Raw genomic sequence first — 19,000 nt, 5'->3', positions numbered from 1 at the left:
TCCTTGTGGCCTGCTAAAAAAGGAAACTCTTTACATTTTTGGCACAATAGATTCCTTGAAGTGTATAGCTTTGTGGCCAAATGCCACATGTAGGGCATATTCCTGCTATTCTATACAAAATTTATATTTCATTCACTTCCAGTCTGGGTTAATTCTAAGCAGCAGCTAGACCTAAGAATGATGACTTTTAATGTATTGGTATGCTATGTATAGGATTCTTAAATTCCCTAATAAATCTTTTATGATTTCAGTATTGTAGGAATAATAGAAGTTTAAAAAGAGTTGCATATAAGCAACTCTAAGCAGCCAGAATTCTTCCAGTCATGTTAAACTGCTGTTAGCAGCTACCATGGACTATTGGGTACTTCAGTAGCCTACATGTCCTCCTTCCTGAAACTAGGCTACTAGCTAATTGTATTTACTTAATCATATTATGCACCAGAAAGGTAACTTTCCTTAGGGATTTCGGTATTTTGTATATCCTCAGATAACATCCTAAACACTTCCTCTTAAGAAGCCAAAAATAATTGAAATTGCATTATGATAGATTCGCACATGACACCCTACTTTCCGATCTCTCTCATTCATCCTTCCCCCTAGCTTCCTTGGTCTTCATGTCACATGTATCCAAACAGCTCTCATTTTTCTTCTACGTTTTTCACCTCAGACATTCTAAGTTTTTAAAATAAGATCCACAGCTCTAGTCCCTTACTTAGAAGCATTTAGAACTGTTTTTAATGTACTTTTACCACCAACTGCATTTGACATAATTGCCCTTAAACAAATCCAGCCTGTTCTACTTTTTTAACAAAGCTGTTCTCTGTCATTGTTAACCAAACTTTTGATGGACAGGGGAAGAAATAATGCACTGCATAAAATTTTGGGCTATGGAACCAAACACTTGACACTTCCATCCATAAACACCTTACCTCATCTCTAATGACTGGTGACACAAGGCCATACCAAATGTTATGCAGGGCCTTGCGGTTACCTATTCAAGCAAATGAAAGGTAGCATTCATAACCAAAGCCTCTTGACCTGATGGTGACCTACTCAATCCTCTTCTTAAGAAGCTTTAATGACAGAAAGAAAAAAAAAGGGGGAAAGAAAAAAGAAAAAAATCCGAAGAGTGATTGTTTGGATAGTTTTCTGAGGTGAGGCAGAGGGAATCTTGCTAGCCTTAAAAAGATTTTCCCAAATTGAAGAAAGGCTCCTTCATATTTTTCAGATTCATCACACTTCTGTAGTTAAATTAACCAGAATAGTTTTCAGATGCTTGTGCAGTCATTTATGAACATTACTAGTTGTTTTGTCCAAAGATTAACTAAAACTGTGGAACAGCTCTTTCTATAGCATGAAAGTGAATGTAATGCCAAAGCAGTCCAGATGAACACAGAAACACATGGAACAGTATGACCTAGAGGTTACCTCAGTAATCTTAAATGCTGCAAAATCTTTTTTGGATTATCTATAATTGGAAAAACAGCAGAAGACAAAGAAACCAAAGTATCAGTGGAAGAGCAAGCCCAGCTAAAACAAATCTAATAAAAAGATGATGGCAATTGCTTTACTATCAAGCCATATGATTTAAGTCTTCTAGTTTACACTCATCAGATCTTATTGATGGAACAACAAGTAAAATACAGGAAAAACTTGTATAGGAAATATACAGCTTAATGCTATTTGACTGTAAAGTGACATCAGGTATCTGAAGGTAGTGATGTCACTGAAAAGAGCATTTTTACTCATATGTCACCACAGAGGAAATCTTGTTATTTCTGAGTGAGTCACCCAGGACTTATTTCACAGTAAGAGCATGTACCTTTCCAGTGAAACGCAATGAAAATAGACCCAAGAGCCCCACCAAAGGAACACTGCTAGACACCACTGATTGACACCAGCTGAGGCCTAGCCCATGCTGTGTGCCTTCATTCAACCCCAAACGAGGCAGCTTCAGCTCTTGGCTGCTGCCACGCAACTCCAGCTGCACCCAGCAGCCACACACACTGATTATTTTTGTCTGGGATTTACACTTTGATTGATGTGTGCTGGGAACAGAAGGTCTGTATTAAGGAAAGTGGGAGAGAGAAAAGGAATGAGGCAGAAAAGTAAGAACATTTGAGGCTTACAGTAAAGAATTAATAGATAAAAGGAAAAGAAAACATAGCTCCTTGATAAGTCAAAACATATCAGAAGATCCATATAAAAAGTTACAGAGCCGTTGGATCATTCAAGTCAGAATGTTTGGTCAAACTTTGATAAAAGCTATAACATTTAAATAATACAGAAAGTATATCATCTAATGCTATGGAAATTGGTCCAGCTGAAACTTCATGCTCAGGTTTGAAAAACTATGAATATAGTTCTTCACAGATGCTGGTAGAAAGGAAAACAAAACTAAAATTTGGGTTGATATCTCCCGCTATTAGAGAGTAACATCACTTGGAGCTCATCAGCATGAAATAGAAACAATCAGTGTAATGCTACCTCAGACAACTTTGTTCTCATCATTCTCAACTGGGCTTAAATTTCACCTAAATCTTTAGCATAGACACCACAATGCTGGAAAATGTTACAGTGTGTGTATAAAGCTTACCTTTATCACAAAATCACCACATCATAAAATATTTTGAAGTTCAAAATGAGAGTCATCCCAGGCACAGTCTGCATAAAAAAAGCATGTGTAAAATAATAAAATAGACAACTTAGGTACTGCAGTTCTTCAGTAACGACCCATGCAGTTTGTCTGAAGGGCTCAAGAGTGAAGGGCACATAACTGGAATGAGCCAGAATTATCAGCAGTTTTGGCAAAATTCTCTCCTAAATTTTGTTTGTCCTGTGTTACTGGAGTACTGACAGCACATTTCTGGCACCAGCAGGGACCTCTCCAGAGCCCCATAAGCTCCCCTGCTTTGCATCTGCCCCTTTCCCTGCCCTCTTGCCAGTGCTGAGCACATGTCTAAGCTCTGCTCGCTGGGGGCAACTTTTTAGCCAATGCGGGGGAGTAATAAACTTGGTGATGGTAAACACCTTGTTATGAAGCTCATGGCGTGCTTTCATTTCCAGGAAGGATACAGAAGGAGGAGAAGAAATCTGCTGGTTGTTTCCAGCGTAGGACACGCAAGCTGATCACTCAGCAGTCCCCAGTATGAACAAGTGAACAGTGAGGGGCAGGTGCTCCTGGTACAGAGAAACCACAAGGAATGGACAGAGTAGCAGCCCACAACAACGTAGTCATTTGTTTCCATCCTTTCTCTATAGGGGAAACCTATAGGTAACCAAAAAAGAACCTCTAAAAGTCCTCAAATCCCAAAAGAGAAAGTGAAATATTTTCATAGCAATTTTTCATTTGGGACAGAAAAAGGTCATTTTTAAATACGCACTACAAAAAAATAAAAAGAGTTGTTTTCAAAGGGAACATCACCCGCCCTCCTTTTTTCAAAGAGTTTTTAGCTTGCTCTCACTGTAGTATAACTGTCTAGCCACCAAACTATCAGCCTCAAAAAACAAATATTAACTTAGACTTCCACTTTGTGAAGAATACGTTTCAGATTAAATTCCTCTCCAGAATGATGTTACATTTGTGTTGTATGGCACCTATGGCAACACTTTGATTTTACTCATTTCTGCGGTTGGTGAAAATAATGACTGGTTCTGTAGACTTACCCTTCCACGAGCGCTGAGAATTCTTGTTGATGTCCTGTCCTCAGGGAAAGCCTTAGATATACAGGCTTATCATAGTGATTTAAACACAGCTACCTAAGGATGAGATGGATTTCCTTTATTTGCAGTCTTCCAGTCAAGACTAGATGGATATCTAAAAGACATGTTATAGCTCAGACAGAGAGGTGCTTGATGCAGAAATTACAGGGTCAGATTCAAAGGCCTGTATTATGAGGGAGGTCAGGCAAGGTAAGCATGTACTTCAAACCAATGCATCTACACCATAAATTTCAAAGCTGTCTATAAAAGTATGAAATGCGCAAGGGATTTAATGCAAAACATTTACCTTTTCCTTTTGTTTGAGCTGTAACCTAAGGCTTTGCCTTTCTGCCACATCATTTTGAAAAGAAATTAATTTCCCTGCTCACCAATTTTACTCAAATTATTTAAAGTAAGTTCTCAGCTACCACTTACTTGAGCATAGAAACCTTCTTAACCCTAGAGCTCCCTCATTTCAACACTCTCCTCCTACAAGAATTCCATCTGAAACGAAAATAATTTCTTTCTCTAACCTTTCAACCCACAGCTCCCTATTCAATTTTAAATGTAACCCTAGGGAAGAGGATTTCCCTCTCCTTTTTCGTCATATTAGACAGTTACTCACTTACCCGTTTTCATCTAACCTTTATTCAGACCCTGATCCTGAAAGGAGCTGGTTCCCAGGATAGTCACAGAGTGTCACTAAAAGCAAGGAGGGTCTACCCACAGGAAGTTCCTTGAAGAGTAGGCCTAAGTTTGGGAAATCTTTGAAAAAAGGATACATACGCATACACACACAGCACTGATATTATGGAGCTTCTGGCTGTCCAGGACCTCTTGCTGTTACGACGATATAAATAATAAAATTAAAAATGTGGTATATAATGTTTACTGAGTGGCAAATTTTGTTTCTTGTCCAGGAAAATGAAAACTGTTCAGTATTATATGACTCCAGTTCTTTGCTATGAGATAATGGCCGTTCCCTAACCTGCTGAAGAAAGCTGCCCTCACTTAGCAAGTTTGATTAATATAAAGTGGCACCATGAAATGGAGTGGGACAGAGACTGCTCTCAGAATGGTCTAATGTAAATGGAGCTCCAACCTTACACTGCATTAGCTCAGATCAGACACAGGCACAGTCAGGTAACATGAGGCTGGAAACTAACTGCTAGGAAAAATTGAAGCAACTCTAGTGACTTGACCAGAATTAGTCAGGGATGAGGTTAATGTCCTCAGTAACTGTTCATACCCACCTAACCTCATTTCTCTAGAACGTTGTAGCTTTGCCTGCCTTGGGGTGTGGGGGAGGTCTGGGGAGGCGACAATGGAAATTGGGTCCAATTCATCTGATGAGATGTATTCAAAGGTCATTACCAAAGCTGAATTTGGCTCTTAAATTCCTCACCTAGAACCAGTGATCATTCTACAGCAAAGTGCATCAGATCCAAGGCTGAGGGGAAAAACTGACAGTTTCCTATAGGTACATTAGTTTCTTGTATCCTAAAGACTAAATATCTTCTGAAGATTAGGCAAGAAGAGTGTGTGCCACATACAATTTCTGTACAGCTGCAGAAGTATAGTAGACATGCAGCACACTGGAAATTGTAAGGTCACCTCTGGAACATTAAGAAACTCAAAAAGAAAAGAACATTGAAAAAACACTTCTGCTTCCTTGCAAAAAAGCAAGCTGAGAAAGTGCCAGGTTATCATGAAACAGAAGCAGCTGAAAAATAGTAAAGGTACTGATACTTGCAGTGTCTAGAAAAGGACTCATTCAAAATACAGTGTTTGGGGGAAAGTGGAAACTGAAGTCATGTAACTAAACAAATATGGGCTTATATTGGCTATCTGCAATAAATACAGCTGTAATGCAAATCTCAGAAAGCGAGAGCTGTGAGCTGAGGAAGCCTCAGTGGGGGTGGAAGCCACTGCCCAGATTTCCTAGCACTGGGCCTTTATGAGCTGAACAGTTTGCTGAGCATGTTTTCTTTAATATTTATTTTCACAGAATGAGCCTGATCTCATGTTCAAAGAATGAAACCCTGGCATGGAAGTGGCATATCTGTTAGTTAATGTCAACATTTGATGTGCACTCAGAGAGCAAACAGGATTTCATATTGTAGTAAAAGTTGAATTACTATTTCCTTTAATTCTGTTTTCTTTGTTTCAGATACATTAAGTGACATAAAACAGTAAAAGAATTTCATTCTGACTTGAAGAAACAAAAAGGAAAAAAAAAAAAGCACCTACCTTACAATTTCAAGCAAAATGTGTTAACATCTAGCTAGTAACAAATAGCTTGAAACACCCTTTGCAGGAAATGAAATAAAGGTCCCAGTGATCTGCACAGTACAAAAGTAGTAAGGAGGGAAACAATACACTTAAGTATAGAAAAACTCCTCTCTGATTTAAAAATAGGCAAGGCCAGACTAAGGTGTCATACTGAGTGGGTATATCTAGCTGTACAACCATTCCCAGCTGTAGAAACTACACCCTGAGTAAACAACCTGATTCATCCATGTGCTTTATTGTCCTCTGCTCTTCCGGACACAAGATCACAGGAAATCATGTTTCGGACTGTAATGCCCCAAATCTGGAAAGAACTGAGCTATTAGGAATCCCAATGCTATAAGACGTTGGTGCTCAGAACCACCAGGATTTAGTCTTATGTTCACAAATAAAATAACTAATGACAACCAGCACTGGCACAGCTGTTTCTGCTCTAAGACTTGCAGAAATACCACAGCATATTTCCCCCCCCCCCGGCAGGGAAATGGAGCTGGTGACCTAACAGTCTTTTCCACCTCTAAGTTCTGGGGTTTTAGGAATTGTCAGTCACACCTACAGGTGATATTGCTACAAAATTTCAGCCATGTAAGAAAGCTGGCAGAAAGCTTCGGCTGTGGAACACTGTGGTTTTATACTTAGCTGTGTCCTAAAGATTGAAAGGAGGTAGAAGACCTTGTAAGAATCAGTGTTGATAGCTGCCTTCCGATATATTCACAGAAACAAAATCCAGTTACCTAGACAGAAGACCCAAAGTTTGCAAGGCCTTTTTTATTTTGCAGGAAGGCCATAAAGCAAGGCAGGGAAGCCACCACTGCACTCATGTTGTCTTTCACTGCTGAGAGAATACCACTTAAGTCAACAGAAGCAACTGAATATGTATTATCTGTGATCTCTAGCTAACATTGGTATGGATGTCATTCTTCAATGCTGTTGTAGGAAAGTATTGTTGTTTCAAATGCACTACCCGTTTAATAGGCATAACAATTTCCTTCTCCTCCTCAAATATCTTGTAATAGGGAAAGAAAACCCTGGAAAACAGGTCTTCAAATCATACAGTAGCAGTCTAAACCTTGGACTGTCCTTTATCTCACAACGTAATCATCAAACAGATTTTAGTTGTATATTGTATTGTATCTATATTTTTCCTGAGTAGTCATTATTATGACTTTGATTTAAATCATGCTAAAGAAAAGGGCCACTCAAAATGTGTCTGAGGTATTTTAAATCAGATTTCAGTTCAGATCCCTCTCTCTACAATGTCCTGATGTTGGGAAAGTATATTCAGAGCTGACATGGCTTTCCCAGGTGTTTTCTACTGGACAGAATGCAGAGTGTGCAGTTAATCATGAGTGTATGCTAGTGTCCTAAGGTCTTTGGGTGAAAGCTGTTACAGACATTGAAAAAGTGTTTAATAATAAGACGCCCCTGTCCTGAGCATAGGCTGGGTTCATGAAAGTTTAAACACCTTTTAAGAAGTTTAGGCCAAAACGTAAGCATGCAAAAGTCAAGCTGCAATTTCGCATGGCAACACAGACTGCATATTGTTGAAACTCCATCCCAGGTAAATCAAGGCAAGTATGTCTGAACTGTCCTTTGCAGTGACTCATACAATACACTTGGAATGAAACACATCTCAGAAGATGCACACCTCCTTCAACCCAGAGAAACACCTATTGGAACCACCACTAGGTGATCTCTATCCAGGGGCACTCAGTTCATTTTTCATTTTATTTAGAATGGACAATGGAGTTCTTAGAAGAATATTTTTCTGCATTATTTCCCCAAGTCCTTTTTCAATGCCTCCTAGCAGCCAGGGCACACCATGTGACAGTTCCTGCAAAGGAACACCTTCTATCCACAAGCAGTTCAAGTAAGTCCTTTTCCTTTCACAAACAGAGGGCAGCTGCCTGACTGCCCCTGCTCCACATTTCTCTCTGCAGAGCAAAATCTCTCCTTTGGGTCTGCAGAGATTCTGGAACAAGCAGGACACTTGTCCTGAGACAACCACAAAGGGCCTGAGGTCCAAGGAGGTTGCACAGCCTGATATAACCATCACAAGTGTACAAAAAGGTCATGGTCTGCAGTCCAAAACTTTCTCCTGAAGAGTAGAGGAGTCCTCCCCATCCTCCTGTTTTAAGTATTACTTTCATTTACTTACTTTACTTTTTTACAGTACAAGAGAGACATGGAACTACTGGAGAGAGTCCAGCGTAGGACTGCGAAGATGATTAGGGGACTGGAGCATCTGTCTTATGAGGAAAGGCTGAGAAAGCTGGGCCTGCTTAGCCTGGAGAAGAGAAGATTGAGGGGGGATCTTATCAATGTATAGAAATATCTTAAGGGAGGGTGTAAAGAGGATGGGGCCAGACTATTTTCAGTGTTGCCCAATGACAGGACAAGAGGCAACAGGCACAAACTGAAACACAGGAAGTTCCATCTGAACATGAGGAACAACTTCTTTACTGTGAGGGTGACTGAGCACTGGAACAGGTTGCCCAGAGATGCTGTGGAGTCTCCTTCTCTGGAGATATTCAAAACACACCTGCACACCTGTGCAACATGCTCAAGGTGACCCTGCTTGAGCAGGGTGGTTGGACTAGATGATCTCCAGAGGCCCCTTCCAACCTCAACCATTCTGTGATTCATGTGTCTTTTGAAATGAATCATACACTATTGTACACCAGCCATATCTGGTTTTTATATCACTTCAGACAGTGCAACAAACTCCCTAACGTAACACTTACAATGCACTGTTGTTTTTTCTACCATAAACTGATTAAGTGTTAAGAGAAGTTAATCATTAAACTGCTAGTTTTACATTAAGACAGACTCCCTTCTTTGTCTTTCAGCCTCCTTCTTTGAAATGCCACATAAAAGTGATAGATGCCCTTTCTTTAAGAGTCAGCCATCTAGTCAAGTTATGTTTTATATTAGTTCAGCGACAAAGAGCCCTCCTTGTTTAAATATAGAAGCGTAAAGTAGATAAGGTTAAGTAAGCTGGCTGCTGGGAGAACAGCAGGCCTGGTCTCTGTTAAGATAAGCCGGCTGGAGCAGTAGGGGAGTATTCATTGTGCAAGATTGTACTGTATGAATTACACTGTGGAGACAAGAATACAATGTGAAAACAAATTAAGCTGAGGCCAAAGATGCAAATGGTCAAATATATATGTGATAACACGATGAAAAGCTTTTGGCATTTTACTAAGGACATTTAATGGATTTTGAAGTATAATTTGGCATGGAAGCTACGTCTTAAAACATCTTCAGAAACAGAGCAAACTTTCCCTATATACACTGAAAAGTGTGTGTGTGTGCGTGTGTGTGTTCTTCCTTCTAGTTAGCCCTTCTAGTTAGCTTCCTTCTAATTTGTGTTTAGAAAGTTGCATGAGTGCCTTCAGAAGTACTAGTCTTTCCTTGATAACACACACCCACAAAATCCTAAGCAACAGACGCATGAATAGGGAGGCAGAAAAGCAAAACAGCTAGACAGCAAACAATTTGCCCTCCCAAATCATTACAAAATAGTTTCTCCCAAGAGGAATGCTAAACTACAATTTTTGCTTACCAGCTTTTATAAGCAAAACTGTTGCAATAAAGAATAAAAACTTTGTGGGTGCCCTATGGAATCAAGAGGCAGTCAAGTCAGAGCATGGCTAATGTATAATCTATATTTACATGTCAAAAAAACCCTTATTTAGGTTCTTGATTTACAATCCCTAGTTTTCATCAAAGTTAGTCATTCCCAGTGAAAGAATGCAGAGTAGATTTATAGGATTTACATTATGCCTTAAATCTTAGTAGCATTTTTAAAGCACTTCTGTGAGTCAGCCTAGGTAATGTTTTCCCTCTATTTTCAAGACATTACTGTGTAACAACAGATCCAAATCTTTACCTTAAAAAACGAGATCATTTTAACCAATTATAATGGCATCAACTCTGCTGCAATACTAAAAGTTCTGTCAGCAGTGTCCTTATAAGCCTCTGTTTTCAAGGGTTTATAGTTTGAATCTAAGGTGTACTTTGTACTAAAGTTTGTTCGATAAGATCTCAACCTAAGGAAGCAGTGAATTTGTTTTCACCATCATAGTCAAAACAAAATAAATCTGTTGAGGCATTCATAAGTTAGATGAAGGTAAAGGGCTGGATTCTGTGCATTCTCCCCTTTTCACTCACCAGGCTCCTCTTTTCTTTGAAAAGTCTGCTTGAAATGTATGGAAGCTCATGTTCAGTCCAGTTAGAGCAAAAATATCTGGTCCCAAGTACAATACAAAAAAAAAAAAAAATGCTGGCTGTGCATGTGTTTTGCATTCATGTATACACACAAAAATGCAACACAGGTTGGTAAATAGCTCCTCGAAGAGTTTATATGTGTTAGAGAGAAATTTAAATATTATTGAAGGAGTAAACAGTTAAATGTCCTAGGACAGATTTGTAGAGAATTATTTTCTTAATCATTTTCTTAAAAAACCAAGCAGTTACTAGGATGTGCAAATACCATATTAGAAAATATAAATATATATGCTATACTCAGTAATAATATCTTTCAGCAGGACTACTCCTGACAGAAAGCACAACATTTAAGAGATGTATTTGCAGAATTGAGACCCTTAGTTAAAGATGAATTGACATAGCATGGAGAGATTCATGCCGTACCTAAACCTTTGTGGCCAGAATTGCCCAACTGGCCTAAACACAATAATTGTTCCTCTTACATTTTTTTGGAAGAGACCCAAGCAGGTTGACTCCACCTGACAGAAACAACAATGATGGGGACCAAACGAGTATCCCCAAAGTCGCCTTGGCCACAAGCCTAAGTACCACTTCCTTTCCATTTAGCTCCATAATGCTGGTATTCTTGGCTGCACAATAATTGAATTTCAACAAGAGAGGTGGTTGATATCCCAGAACAGAATATGCAAAAGCCTGAAGTGCTCTGCACAGTTTTGGCAGAATTAGAAGATATGGAGTCAAGAAAGACCAGTTCACCTACTTCTTAGCTGATATGATAGAAGTATGTAAATGGTTCCTTAGATTTCGCCATGAGTGTCTTCAAAACAACTTTTTGGAAACACAGCTGTGAACATACTAGAATCCATTTCATGGCTCAGACTAAACTTCGGTGTTTGTATTTTACTTTTTAATTTCGAAATTTAAGCCCTTTCTTTGATGTTGAAAGAAATTGAAAAGGTTTGGGTTTTGTTTTGATTTTTAAAGAAAACAATGATATTGTAAGCTATGGTTGTTTAATCTGAAAGCATTTAAAATGAGTGGAAAATAACTTTATGTTATACATTGGGCTAGAGTAAGTATATATCAAATAGTACCAATAGAAGGAAAAAAAGGTAAGTTGGGAACAGCAAACATTTCCCAGTAAATTATAAGTACACTTTGGATTATTACCCTGAATAACATTTCAAAGCACTTAGAATATTATCCCACTAAATCAAGTATTTACTCTGGATCCAATCTTGCAACCTTCAGTCATCTGAGTAGTCACATCTATAGTAACAGGATTGTGAAGGTAAAGACCACTTGCTTGAATACACATTTTTAGGACTTGCTCTGATTCCCTTAATGCTTTAAAATAAAAAATTTGCATTTACAAAAAAGCCTTGCTGTGAAAAAAAGCTTTAAATGTCAGTCTGCATTTCCAAGCTGGTCAGTCTTTATCAAAAAATCCAGTAAAATAAAACTATTTAAGAACACTGTCCTTACCTCAGCAAATATTTTGATTTTTCACTGGTCTTTCTTCAAGTGTCAGAAAACAAGGCAATTTATTTATGCTAATTTTTAACATGTAAACAATAATAAAAAGCCCTATCTACAAGTCATAGAAAAGATCATCAAAATATATTATCACATTGTAACTCTTTACATTAAAAAAATCTCTTATTCAAATAATTTATTAACCAGTAACCATAAAGGCTGATGACTGGTGGGTGTTAAAAGTCAGTCACATTTTGGATACATACTGTCTATGCAGGTAAGGGACATTCCTAGGAGTCAGTACTGGCAAACAAACAAGCTCAAATAGACAAATAGAAACTGGTATTTGTGTACTGATATTTAGCTTAATATGTATATTAAGCTAAATTCTATAACATTAAAGAAAGAAAAAAAGAAGAAAACCCTAGGAACTTATCAACAGAGCTCAAATTACCTCCAGACAGCCAGTATCAATAATATATACATACTATCACAGGTACCAACATGAGAGAGATGATTATACAATATTCAGAATTCTTAACTCTAAAATGTTAAACAGATGCTTAAATTTAAATATGGAGGAATCCTACTGAGACATCAAATATCTGCATGCCAAACACTTCAAGGTCTGAAAAGACCCATGTGCTTTCTCATCTCTTTAGTTAGTTTAGTGTTTAAAGTTCAGAATTAATTTGAATGCAGTTTCTGTCCTTTGCTGCACCATTGCAGCATAGGAGGCAAAACAAATGGCAAAACTCTGCTCTGCTGTCCCCAGTGCGCACCAGCTATGAAGTCCACGACCCAGCTAGAAGAGTCACAGCTGGTAGCTGACTGAATGCGCAGAATCAACAAGAAAAGCTCTGGCTGCTACTGAGAGAAGCCCTAGACCACAGAGGCATTGATGTTTACCTGCCACTTCAGTTACCCAACTGCAAAAATTAAAGTCTCTCAAACCCTGATGAGGTGTTCTATGATGATGAAGGCACCAAAAGTCTCTAGAAAAGCTGTGTTTTCACAATTAAAACTCATTGAGTCTAGACAGGAACTAGCTATTGCAAAAACTCCATCTGGTGCTATGAATCCATTACTCGTTTTCCTCCTGCTTGATGGACTCAATCTAACAGGCAATAACAGAACATGCCTGCCAGGTAATACCCCATGTGAAATACTGGAAAGCTGAAATGCTGGCAAAATGCCAGCCAGAATTCTTGTCTGCTGTCTTCAGCAAGGGCTTCAATCAATGGACTCCTGCTTGCCTTATCTCTGACTGAGAAATGCATGATATTAGTTGCAATAGCTCCATCGGGACAGAATGGATAAACTCTCTCCCAAAACAGTAGTCTAATGACCAAGCACTGCTTTCAAAGGCACATGGTGTAGGTTCACATCTCACAGAAAGGGAAGAGTCTGAAAGGCTACTAGTGATCACATTTGCCTCATGATTTCAAATACCCAGAGTCACGTGGCTTAACGTGCCAATACAAAAACTTTTTCCCCATGAGGACGGTCAAGCAGAGGAGCAGGCTGCCCCAAGAGGCTGTGCAGTCTCCATTCTTAGCAGTGTTCAGGACCAGACTGGCTAAAGCCCCGAGCAACCTGGTCTGACCCCAGAGCTGACCCTGCTTTGAGCAGGAGGTTGCACTAGAGACCTCCTGGGACCCCTTCCAATCTGAGTTTTCCTATGATCCCTACAGTACTGAGAATTCATTCTCCCTCCCTCATCTGCCCTCTGCCCCTCAAAATTAAGTTTTCTCTCGGAATATTCAGATGAAGAACCCACATGCTGAGAACTGATGTTTAAACTCACGCCTTAATATTTTCTTTACAAAGCATGCTGACACCAAAGGAAAGCTCAGTTCAAGACAGAACTATACCTTTATGAAGATAGTCACCAATCTAGTTACCGATCTCATACATAAGCTGTTATTTTGCTACTGTCAAAACCATAATCAGTTTTCCCACCTAAAGTGATAACTGCTAGCCACAGCTTCCAAATGACCATTGTAATGAAATTCTTTAATTTCAAATAGGGCATTTATAGAAGCAGGAAATGTTTTTCACCTCCTGAACTTTCAAATAACTCAGGAGCATAGTCTTCCCCTTTTACAAAAGCTTTTAATAGTTCTGATGTATCATCTGTGTGAAGCTGTTTATGGCTGAAAACAGTAGAATATCTGGATGCCAATTTGGACTCTGAGGGCAAAGTCTTTTAAGCTAAACTAGAGAATGTATTTTATACAGACAGTGAAAATGCTTTATATAGACAAAAAATGAAAGAGACCATAAGAAGTCAGATGCTTAATCTTCTGCCCCTGGACAAACAACCTGCACTGTTCCTAGTGTATATTTGCCTAGGTTCTGGGGAGGTGGTGGTGGGGGAGAATTACATATACAACAAAAAAGCAAACAAAAAAACACTCCCTCGGCAATTTTCGCTTCCGGATGACAAAGATAGTATCACATGCCCTGTTGCTTTCAGCTCTAATTGTTTCCAGCTATTTGAAACATGTTTTGTTTTCAGTTTGACTTTTCTTCTGACTTTGTGTTATGCATATACCATCCAACAGGGGTTTGTAATAACAGCTGAACTTGTGCTAAGTTCACATGCTACCTGAGTAACTTACACGTCAGGAAATATACTAGTTGACAGCCAAGGGGTTGCTCTTTCAAGCATTGAATCTCTTGACCACTAAGAGCTGAACATTCATTTAGTGGGAAATAATTATGATTGACAAGTAGGGGCAAGTTATCAGACACAGACACTAAAATGCATGCAACTTGTTGAAGCATGAGTTACTGTTGCTCTAGGATTGCATTAGATCATACATTCCTTTCTTGAAAGCTTTATTTTATTAAGTATATACTGTGTATGCCTTAAAGCTAGTGCTCCCTTTTTGGCTTCATCCAATTTGGAGTATGGATAAACCATTTCAGAGAAAACTTTTCTGGAGCTGGTGAGAATAGCATTGGCTAATGCCCTGTACTCCCTGTCTTAACTTCATGTCCCAGCACTGGCTCAAAGTCTGGTGAACTGGTCACATTACTGCATGATCATTAGCAGACATTGCCAAGTACTTTTGTGATGTATTGAGTCACTGGAGATGTAATAGGGCTTAAGGCTGACTCTCCGTCCCAGCTGTAGACAGGCTGTGGAGGAAATAGGGACAGACAGAGAGGGAAGGGAGGGGTTCTTAAGTTAGGAATTACAACAGAAATTTCATTCTGGAAAAGCTTTGGTTTGGAAAACCAAAAAGTTTCCTGTGGATTTTGGGGTGAGGGGAAGCAAAGGGAAAGCAAATATTTCAGAACATTTAATAGGTTAGCAGCCAGCTACTTACTTGGTTGTCAGCTGCTCACAGGTATGTGGAACTGCTGACCTTCCGAGTTGGCTCTAGTGTCCTCTCTTGACCAAGTTACATCCTAATCATGACAGTCTTTTTAGTAAGATCTGCTTTCGGAATCAGATGCATTGCTATGAAATTTCAGTCCACACAATTTACATTTTCTAGTGAAAATGAAATATTTTGTTCATCTTTCAAATTCTGACCTTTCATCTCTCAATTTTTGATCTGCTCCAGCTGAGGTCTGGTTACAGGAAAGATGCCTTTATTGTCAGGTCCACAGAAGCAGAACATCTGCCAACAGAAACAGAGGTTCATAGATTGATTGTAAGTTATGAATACTTTCCAGGGCATAGTGTAAAAGCAAATAACTTGGTTTTAGAAGATGGTAAAGAAATATGCTGGATTATACCAGATGGAAATAGAGAGTTACTTTCAGATCAAACAGACCTCCACAAATGTCTTAGTATCCTGTGGACCAAAAACAGTCTGAAGGTCATGAAACATCTGTCCTACCAAAACTTAGATGCTGAAGTACAAAGCATCACACTGTAAAACAAATTCCTGTGGGTGGTAAATGTTGCTCCTCAATAGAGCAGCTAGTATAGTAAGTAGGAAACCTCACAGTATATTATGACCATCCATGGCAGGAAAGAGTATTTTTGTTTCCACATGTCACAGCGTAGAATTCTAGAGTGAAGGCTTAGTAAGCCTCGGCTTCTATAATTTCTTTCCCTGCTGCCATACAATAAAGTTTCATAAACTTTAGATATCCTAGAAGGACACTACCAAAAAGCTCAAAAGGGACTATTTCATCTGTCTGTTAATTTTGTTCTATCATATCCTGTATATCTGAAAGAAATTATAAGGAAAAAATAGTAGTGGAGGTAGCAGAGCTTTTTTTTTTTTTTTTTTTTTTTTAATGAAATTCAGATTTGTTACCTGTTTAGAAAAATCAAAATGTATGAGCGGATTTTCTAATTTAGGCCCGGCTCTCTAGAGGGATAAAAGGGAATCTAAAGTTATCACCTTAAATAGTTCATGACTTATTTTTGGTAAGTGTTTTAAATATGGGCTCCAAAAATGCTGCCAGTGAAAAAATATTAACAGTAACCTCCAATAAACTTAAACTTGTTAGGATCAGGCCTAGTGCTTGTAGTATATTCCACTCACAATTTGTTTGTACGAATACAATTTCACATAAGAAGGAAAATAATGGAAGTTAGCAAAGGAAACCAGGCCCTTGCTGGATAAAGGCATTCTAATGCATTCTTTGCTTTTCATCAATACTAAAACAGGCATCGCTAATCTGTTGCGCATTTGAATACACCAGAGATAAATGATGAGGAACACAGCTTAGCTGTCTTCACTTAAACAAAAACCTCAAAAGCTTGAGAGGGCTTAATAATCCAAAAGTTTTTAAATGTCAGTCTGCATTTCTAAGCTGGTCAATCTTTATCAAAAAATCCAGTAAAATAAAACTATTTAACAACACTATCATTACCTCAGCAAATATTTTGATTTTTCACTGGTCTTTCTTCAAGTGTAGATAAATAATCCACAAACAGCCAAATACCGAGAATGTATTCATCATGCTTCAAAATCATATGCACGGAAGTCTCACCAGGCACCACTGTCCTGTCTACATGAAAGATTTTACTGGAAAAGTGCTGCTTTTACTGCACAATTGATTTTGGTGAATTTTGCATATTTTTCATCAAAATTGAGCCAGACAGCCCTGGAATAGTCAGGGCTTTCTGTAAGCAAGGAGAATTTTCTGTGTACAAGTTTTTCCAGACCCTTAATTTATCTTGCCCTAAGATGATCTCTATTGCTTATTTTTTAGTGAGATTGTCCTACTTTTCAGGAAGCTAACCAACTTTATGTCTGTTTGAAAGAGCCTGACCTGTCTGTTGAGAAGATCTATGCTACTTTGGAAAAACTCATCTGTGCAGCTTTGTGCATTTCACTAACAAGAACACTTTTCTGGCCCTAATGTATTCAGAAATGGCTTATATATTTACAGGTGGCTTATATGTGTTTTCTTCTGCTACTAGCTTGTTATGGAATTCTAATCTGTTCACAGTGGGATGTTTTAGGACCATTTCTACACTGTGACCTGTAGTGACCAGTGATGGTTTAAATAGCAGGGCCAAACATATGCAGTGTTTGCGAGAGGTACACACCGAAGAACATAATAAATAAAGATTCAGGAAATACTACCAGTGCAGCATTTTCTCTTGCCTTATGATTTTGTAATAGCAACAACTGATTATACAATAAAGTACATTAAGTGTATATGATAATCCATCCACTTTGATATAGAGCTTGTCTTTTCTGACTGAATCTGCCATTAGGCCCTTGTAAAATCCTACAGTCAGTTTTTAGCTATGGATTTCAGAGAATTTGCCATAGGAATACAGAAATCACCCTCACTTTACAAATGGGTAAGCTGAGGGAAAAAGAAGGAAGTGACTTGCTGCATGTTCATCTCCTGCTTCATTTTCTTCCTGCCAGAAAACAGGGGGGCATTGCTTTTGAGACTCCTAACAAGAAACCATTCCATGGTAAATTGTTTGACATTTGCTCAGCTTTGTCTTAAACTTCTGTCCTGTTATATGTAACATAAATAACTTAGGCCAGCCTTTCAGATGAAAGTGATACTGTGTTGTAAGCAGAAACATAAATGCCACAGCAGGAACATTTCTCCCGCCTTTTTCATTAGCTTAAGTTCTGACTGATTTAAAACATTTGTTAGAATTTTCCTGGAATCTTAAAGTTTAATTTGGAACATGGTCACAGTAAAAGGATTCTGCTTGGTACATAATGTGAAAATATGATAGCTAATAAGAGATGCAGCAAGGAGAGATGATAGCTTCTGCATTCAAAAAGGAAAAGCCCAAATCCATCAGCAACCTCTAATGATTCCATAATGCTTCCATTCAATTTGAATTTGTGTTCTGAATTTCACTTGATAGCATGGGACAAAGTAAGTGAATCTCTACAGTGCCATGCCAAATACATGTCAGACTCTCCATTAAGTGGTCTGTAAACAGTATCTGAAGTGAACCATATTCCTTGATGGCAGTCACTACTGCCACTGGAACGTTTGTCTCATTCTGTGACTAGCAGTGTTGAACACGCAAGTAATTTGCTGCCTCATAGAAGGGGAGTGTGGAGGGTTCCTTGCTTTTAACTTTGTGCTAGGAAAGCACGCAGAAATGGAAAGCAACCTAATACTTACTTCTGCTTCTATGTCTAGAAATGCCAACAGAATGTGAGACTAAGGACACATCAGAGTGATTGCACTGTAACAGTTAGGTGCATAGGGAACATTCTGAGTGTATCCAGGCCTGGATTTTTCTGATTTGGGTAGATACCTTGTCTGAGATTAAAAAGACTGCTGGATGAGTCTGCTGCAGGAATCACTACTGCTGGGAAGTCCAGAAATGATTTTCAGAAACTGAAATATGATCACAATGAAAATCTCAGTTCAGCTCTCAGGCAGGTCTCAGACAGACATCAGTAAAATGATGCCTTGATGAAAGTGCTTCCAAGTGGGAAGCAGGAAAAGATCAGCAAGCCATTTGGCAAGACTTACATGCAGAGCTTCAGGAGGGGTCTTTGAAAGAAATAAACTCTGTTACACAAAGGCACGAGAAATGTTGAGTTTCACTACAAACATTGTCTTAGAAAGACAGTGCCCTTTGTACTCTGAAGTGAAATGATTAAGTTATGTAACCAGGGGAAGGCAGCAGTGGAAATTTTGAGGCATGCCTACATGATATGCTGGCAGAGTGCAAATCAACTCTGACTCAGAAGCCAGGTAACCACGATAGCAAAACACTATGTCTAAACTAATCAACTGTGCTAAGAGGATCAGACTTGGCTTGCATCCAACAGATCTCTGGACCTGACATACAGAAATGCCCTCGGCTTGACTTCACGATGAATGGCTAGAA

General features: G+C 38.7%; 2 long non-coding RNA genes across 3 annotated transcripts in view; one reads left to right on the top strand and one right to left on the bottom strand.

Moving 5' to 3' along the window:
• Positions 1–9,334, top strand: part of LOC112986313 (uncharacterized) — a 56,447-nt gene extending 47,113 nt beyond the window's left edge. The window contains exon 3 of the long non-coding RNA XR_010389789.1: positions 8,165–9,334. This is a non-coding gene — a long non-coding RNA (uncharacterized LOC112986313). The remainder of the gene's footprint in view (positions 1–8,164) is intronic.
• Positions 1–19,000, bottom strand: part of LOC112986314 (uncharacterized) — a 38,505-nt gene that overhangs the window by 15,323 nt on the left and 4,182 nt on the right. For both annotated transcript variants that reach the window (XR_010389790.1, XR_003259980.2), the window contains exons 2-4: positions 15,036–15,332; positions 3,667–3,759; positions 2,597–2,664 (exon numbers count right to left, since the gene is read on the bottom strand). This is a non-coding gene — a long non-coding RNA (uncharacterized LOC112986314). The remainder of the gene's footprint in view (positions 1–2,596; positions 2,665–3,666; positions 3,760–15,035; positions 15,333–19,000) is intronic.

Source organism: Dromaius novaehollandiae, chromosome 6 (assembly GCF_036370855.1).
Source record: "Dromaius novaehollandiae isolate bDroNov1 chromosome 6, bDroNov1.hap1, whole genome shotgun sequence".
Taxonomy (NCBI): Eukaryota; Metazoa; Chordata; class Aves; order Casuariiformes; family Dromaiidae; genus Dromaius; species Dromaius novaehollandiae.
The sequence above is the reverse complement of the archived record's forward strand: the minus strand, read 5'-3'. Positions and strand labels throughout refer to the sequence as shown.